The sequence below is a fragment of the Dreissena polymorpha genome, chromosome 1, assembly GCF_020536995.1.
Source record: "Dreissena polymorpha isolate Duluth1 chromosome 1, UMN_Dpol_1.0, whole genome shotgun sequence".
In the NCBI taxonomy this organism is placed as follows: Eukaryota; Metazoa; Mollusca; class Bivalvia; order Myida; family Dreissenidae; genus Dreissena; species Dreissena polymorpha.
Window position 1 is genome coordinate 129,457,171 of NC_068355.1, and position 6,692 is coordinate 129,463,862.

Sequence of the window (6,692 nt, forward strand, 5' to 3'; positions counted from 1 at the left end):
ATGTCTTGGCTGTTGTAATACAGTTTAATTGGTGTATTTATTGCGTTTGGAAGCAAATTTTTTGCTATTGTTTACACCATGGTTGTGTGCAGGAATTTTCACAGTTGTATCCCTTGTATATATATGTAGTATAATAGAATATTTTTACTTAACAGTCCCTATGGTTGCAATGCGCTCTCTCTTGGCCATGGGTGCAAAATGTTATCAACAATGCAAGGGTTAAGGAACACTGAAACTGCAAGAACTAATACAAATTTACCTATCTAAACCACAAACTCATCCAAATGGTACCATTAAAGCAAGAAATAATTGAACTTATTGACTTAGGTTGTGTTTTGTACTCAGTATCCGCCATATTGGAAAATTGACCCAATATTGGTTAGGTCGCAGTACACCAATATTTTGCACGTCGGGTTAGTGCTCCAGCCTATAAAGTCGATAACGATGTGGTATTCGATACAAAATACACTGTTTCAAATTTAAACATAAACATGTCAGCGAGAAAAGTGTGTTGAAACATCGTCGTGTTTTTATAGGGTGCATGCAAAGGATGACACCCGTAGGTTGCCATTCAGATAAATTTAACATGTTTATGAAGTTTATTCATTATTTTCCTCAATTTGTCTCGAACGACGTCTGTTTAGTGAAGCGCACGGATTCGCCGCGCTGAACTGCACCCTAGTTTATGAAGGGGTGCATATGGACTGCCAGAGCCGCCATAGCAAAAATTATCAAAGGCTCTGGGAGTCCGTTTATATGGACTAATGGGAGGAGAAGTTATTTTACGGATCAATGTATATATTTTTGTTGTCAGAATATCTTGCATAGTGGTGATTTTTTGTGTAAATTGGTGTAAATAAGTACTGCATTTGTGCCTATTACATTTACTACAACATTTATTGCCAATAATGCAAAGCTTATTCTTTTAATTAATAACTGATCACAGGGACTGGGCAATAATAAAAGATCACAGGGACTGGGGAAATACGCGAACCGGTGAAACTTTCTGGTTTTGTATAAAAACAAAACTTCTTTGTTCCACTATCCTAACAACCACCTAGTTACTAATAAAGGCGCTATAGAGCGCGAAGCGTGACACGTATTATTAATTGTAATAATGAGTCTTGATAAAGGAAGCAGCCGCTTATCAATGAGGAGCACCATCACAGCATCTCAGTCTCATTACTATCAAGTCCTCCTACATGTTGTTTTTTTAAGAACCACATATAGAAGGCCGCAGGCCTGACCCGTATCTTGCCAGTGGTATGGACCCTTTGGTATGAACCTTTAACCCCGCTCACTATCCAGCGTTTTTAACTTCCGGGTTTACATTTAAACCGACTATTAATAGCTTATTAATATCTTAGAAGGTGATTTTTCAAGCGGTTCCGTAGTGTAGTGGTTGCACGCTCGCTTCACATGTGAGAGGCCCAAGGTTCGAGCCCCAGTAAAATCAAATAATTTTATTTGTGTTCTATGTTAACTTTTTGTTTTGATGTAGACATTTTAGTTTAAATAAACATGCTGTTTTATTGTTACCATTTTTTGTTTTTATTATGCCCATGCAATATATGTGTGAGAGGGTGGGGGGGGGGGGCGGTTCGTAAACACATTTAAACTTTTACAGTGTTTTCATATCAATGAGTACTCAACCCCTATCGTAAATGAGCAACCTAAGAATAAGTTCAGAATTATCTCCCCTTGAAGTTGAGAAAAATATGACATTACGCTTACAAGATAAAGCAGATTTTTTAAAACCTACACAGTTCTGTTCCATTAATGAAAACTGCACACGAATGCCAGTAAAAACAAGAAACCGTCGGAGACGGGTGACGCTCCCCACATGTTTTTTTTGTTACAATATTGCACTATATATTCAGATAAAAGGAAACGTCTTCAGGGCACAGTAGTTGGGGGGACAATACTTTTTTATAGAACATTTCAAAGGGCCACAACTCTGTGAAAAATCATTCGACCTGAACCGGCTGATAATATGCACATCTCCTCTTGGTAGTGAAGCTTCCCATACAGTTTCATTGAATTCCGGTCATTATTTGCTGAGAAATAGTCCGGACAAAAATTGTGCACGGACGGACAGACGAAGCGGTGACTATATGCCCCCCCCCCCACCAAAATAAATTTTGGGGGAGCATAAAAACGGAAACCAGTGTAAATAAAATGAACTATGAAATATTTGGGGGTTACAATACAAAATCATAGATAATGGTTATTTGGGAGTTATAACAAAACATCATAGATAATGGTTATTTGGGGGGTATAACACAAAATCATAGATAATGGTTGTACCAGTATCTTTTTCTATTTTGTTAAAAAAAATCGGCCAATATATTAATATTTACAGTAGAAAAAAATCGTTCCATGTAACTTCATTGAGTGCCTTTTACACTGAAATTCCCGACGCCCTTTGATGCTTTGCATCAATACTTATCTTGTACACTCATACTATAAATATTATTCATCACTATTGCCTGTGGGGAGAAAATTCTTTGTTTTGGTACTAGTGCAAGAATACTTATATATTCATAGTGGGTGAAGTTTGGCACATATTCATGGAGGAAAGGGGTAATACTTAGGGCTTTTGTATATTGCTGGATAAGATTAACAGCGTATGTTTTGAATGTCATGTTCATTATTGTATTCCATTGTGTAAATTTATGTTAAATGAGAAATACAAATTTCAGGTGCCTGTATTTCAAGGATGGGCAGAACAAGGCATTATCACAGAATCAGATGAACTAGGATATGTATCACTTTAACGGTAATTCCAGCTGAAAAAATGGTAATAATTTTCTAATTTAGCCCTACTTTGTAACAGTAAAAATCCCTACTTTGCCCTACGTTTTGCTAAAATCTTGCCCTAATTTTGCCCTAGTGTTTTGTAGAGAGGCAGGCAGTAGAAAGCCTGCAAATGGATTATATTTTTCTCTTTCCGGGATATTGTTTAGTATGTTGATGCTGCATTAACAATTATAAGTGTATACGAAGTGAAAACACCAAAAATAAACAACGGTTGCGATAGACACCTCTATACTGTTAGATGCCCATAAAATCACTTTAATCAAAACATAACAACGTGTCCGACGGAAACGTTTAATGAATTCAATTGTAATTTATTTACTGATATTTGTGTTCACTTAAAGGGGCCTATTCACAGATTTTGGCATGTTTAAGTTTGTCATTAAACGCTTTATATTGATAAATGTAAACATTGGATATAAAAGCTCCAGTTAAATACAGTTTCAAGAATAAAATAAAAAAATAAACAAGCTAACCCTTAGCAGGACTCGACACACTGACCCCTGGAGTAAAAATTATACAACTCAGACCACTCGGCCATTCTTCCAGATACAAAGTTTGATGTATTTTATACTTTATATACGCAATCCTCGTAGTTTTACAAACATATAACGACAATAACAGAACTCTCCATATTATTATTTCGTTTCGCGTTGCAACGCTTTATAATTTTCGGAGTTTTTAATCGTCAACAGATGCATATAATGGATATTTTAGAGCATGGTTAATGTTCAGTATTACTGTTTCCTCACAAACATCATAACTAAAACGAAATTTGCGAATCTGAAACATTTTTTTTCAATTTTGTCAATTTACCCAAACGTAAAAAGGCTCCTTTAAAATTGTTTCTTGTTACCAATTGTTTTTCTTCCTTAGTCTGGCCTTAAGTCCCATATCTTTGTCAAGATTCAATGAGTTCCGGTCAGTAGTCTTTTGGCATTTTGCTACTACAAAACATGTACATGAATATGTGTGAGAAATATGTAATTTTCAATTACACGTACATCGTCAATTTTTGAAGTGTTGATATTTATTTGGTGTAAACATTTACGCGCATACTATATTGCCGTTCAATTAAGGTAGTAATTATATAAGACTCTCGTTAAAAATTACAATGTTAACAATCTTCGGCATAAACACACAATTCCGAGATTTGGGCACTGGCAGACGTTTCTTTGAAAATAATTTTTCATGAATTTTATCAAAAGGGTCACGCGAGTTGCGTATCATGTTATTTCTTAAAAGTTGACCCAGTATTTGTAAAAATATTGCAAGACACGGACATTTCCAGAAAGGAAATTCATTTATGCGTTGAATAAGACCGATATTTTGAAAATCGCTGCAAAATTGATGAAGTAATGGCTGTTCAAAGCGATGCACCCTGTTGTCGGGTGATTTCGAGTTGAATACCTTGTTATATATATATTTAATAGTGAATTGTTTTTTTTTCAGAAAAGTTGATTTTTCGTTATAATATGATTATTTACCATTCAAAATGATGTTTTCACTAACTAATATCATATCCACACGCTTACCACCTGTGAATTGTATGTTAAAGTTAAAATATAATAATATTCGTTCTTCAAATCAATTAAGCATTTGAGATAATTCTCAGTTATGAAGTTGTCACATGATGTTTTCAAGCAAATAAATAAATGCAACTGAACTTGTTCTATGATTGGGATTGTGTTTTCCGCAAGTTGTCCTTAATTATACATTAACAAGTATGATCATTAAAATGCCCAAGTAAGATATAAAACAATCAAATTTGTTGAATTACTACTCCCCGCCAAATAAATTTAGTTTATGAATGAGTGAAAATCCCTCGATATGTCATGGTATCATCCAAAAAAAACGATTATTTTCTGTAGGGTAATTGTTTTTATGCATTGCAATTGTCCTCAATGTATCTATCTATACGTCCATGATGTTTGATGTCGAAATCTTATCTGTGATTTAGCCTTGAAAAGTTACATCATAAAAAAACAATAAAGGGCAAGAATTCTTAGTTTAGGAAGTGCAGGGTTTTGGTTCTTGTGCATGATAATTCTTCCCATTGATTTATACACACCCATTAACTTTCATGTTGAAATATGGTATTGTTTCTGAGATAAAGCCATGAAAAATTACATCATACAAGAAAAAAGGGAAATAACTCTAAACTAATAAAGTGTCTGGGTATTTTTTTGTGCATGGCACTTCTCCTGATTGATATATTATGCACCCATTAAGTTTCATGTTGACATCTAATATAGATTATGCTATAATTCTGAAAAGGTTTTGTGACAGGCAGTCTGGATGACATACGGACAAAGCTAATAGGATACTGTTAATATGCTTTTAACTTGAAAGAAGAAAATGTCATACAAAACTGAAAACGACTGCACTAAACTGAAGCTAGTGTACAGAGCCACTGTTGCAGCCCCAGCAATTGCAGGCACCTCGGTGCACATTGTAACTTTAGTATCAAAATAATTGCACTTGATAGGAAAAGTAAACAATTGCTACAAGTAACTTAATTTAACATGACTAACTTAAACTTTTGTTTGTTCTTTACATTTGTCCCATTTTGCAATTAATTTTTGACTACCAGTCAGTGCACAGTGCCTTAAGTAATGCTCGATTGGTCTTTGTCGGCTCGGGTACTACTTAAATTAAGTATACTCAGATGTACCCCGAGTACGGAAAATATACTGAAATGTACCCACCAATTCTAGCGCTTAATTGGACATTATCAGTTGTTGTTTTTTTTCAAATTATTTATGTTCATATTTATGTCAATATTCTATGGTGGCCTCTATATAATCGAAAGCATGTCGATGCAGGTCTTGTTTAAAGAAAATTTTGTTTTGTATTCTTAGCGTGTTTTACGAGATCGGATTTTGGGCGGTAATAAAACTCGGGTGCAGTCTTAATTGACCGGTTACGACGTGTTAGTATATTTTCCGTACCCGAGGTACATTGAGTATACTTAAGAGTATTAAATACATTTATTTAAGTAATTTAATAGGTAAATAACAAAAATAATTTACTGTTTTTCATTGCCTTTCAATCTAGAAAATGAAATGAAATGAAAATGATTGTTATTTAGTATAATTATTTAGAAATTATTTTGAGGAGATTTTCATTGTAAACAGTTGTGTTCATAATGTGATTAAGATCTTTTAGCAAGGACGAGGAATTGATATAGTTACCTGTTTGATTATGTACCGAAACAACATTTTGTTCAATAGTGCAGTTGCAAAATGTGCGAGACTCAAACACTATTTAATATCATTTGTGCTACATTCGGTTAATCTGCTCAAGGCGCGTGGGGTCATGTTTACGAACAGGCTAAACCACACTCCGACCCCATCAAATTGCAGAGGATCTATCGGTCATCTAGCAAAAAATGTTTACTCTTTCCTTTTTAGGTGCCGCCATTTCCTTAGTTGGTTGAAGTGTGATTATTTTACGTGTGTGTGTGTATTTGAGATTTATTTACAGGTCGTCCAGCGTCTTCTCGACTACAGATGTATCGACCTGCCCCTGTGACCCTTCAGGGGAGAAAATAAGGTCATATTATACATCATAGCACGATGGCCAATGAGACCTTAATGTGACTAGATGCTCTTTTTTTTTTTTTTTTTTTTTTTTTTTTTTTTTTTTTTTAATGGATTATGTAGTGGTTTGCCTTTTATCAAAATGGTTTTTGCAGTATTCCTATTATCTCTAGATTATCATTATCCTTATTGGCATTAATGTTAATTCCTTATAGTTTGTGTGTGGTTTTTGTGCTCTCCGCCCCAAGAGGTGTTAGTGGGGGTTCGAGCGGGATACAGAGGGCGCCCCGATTCCAGAGGCGCCCCTGGTTCTTTTAAGTGCCCGGTGTACAG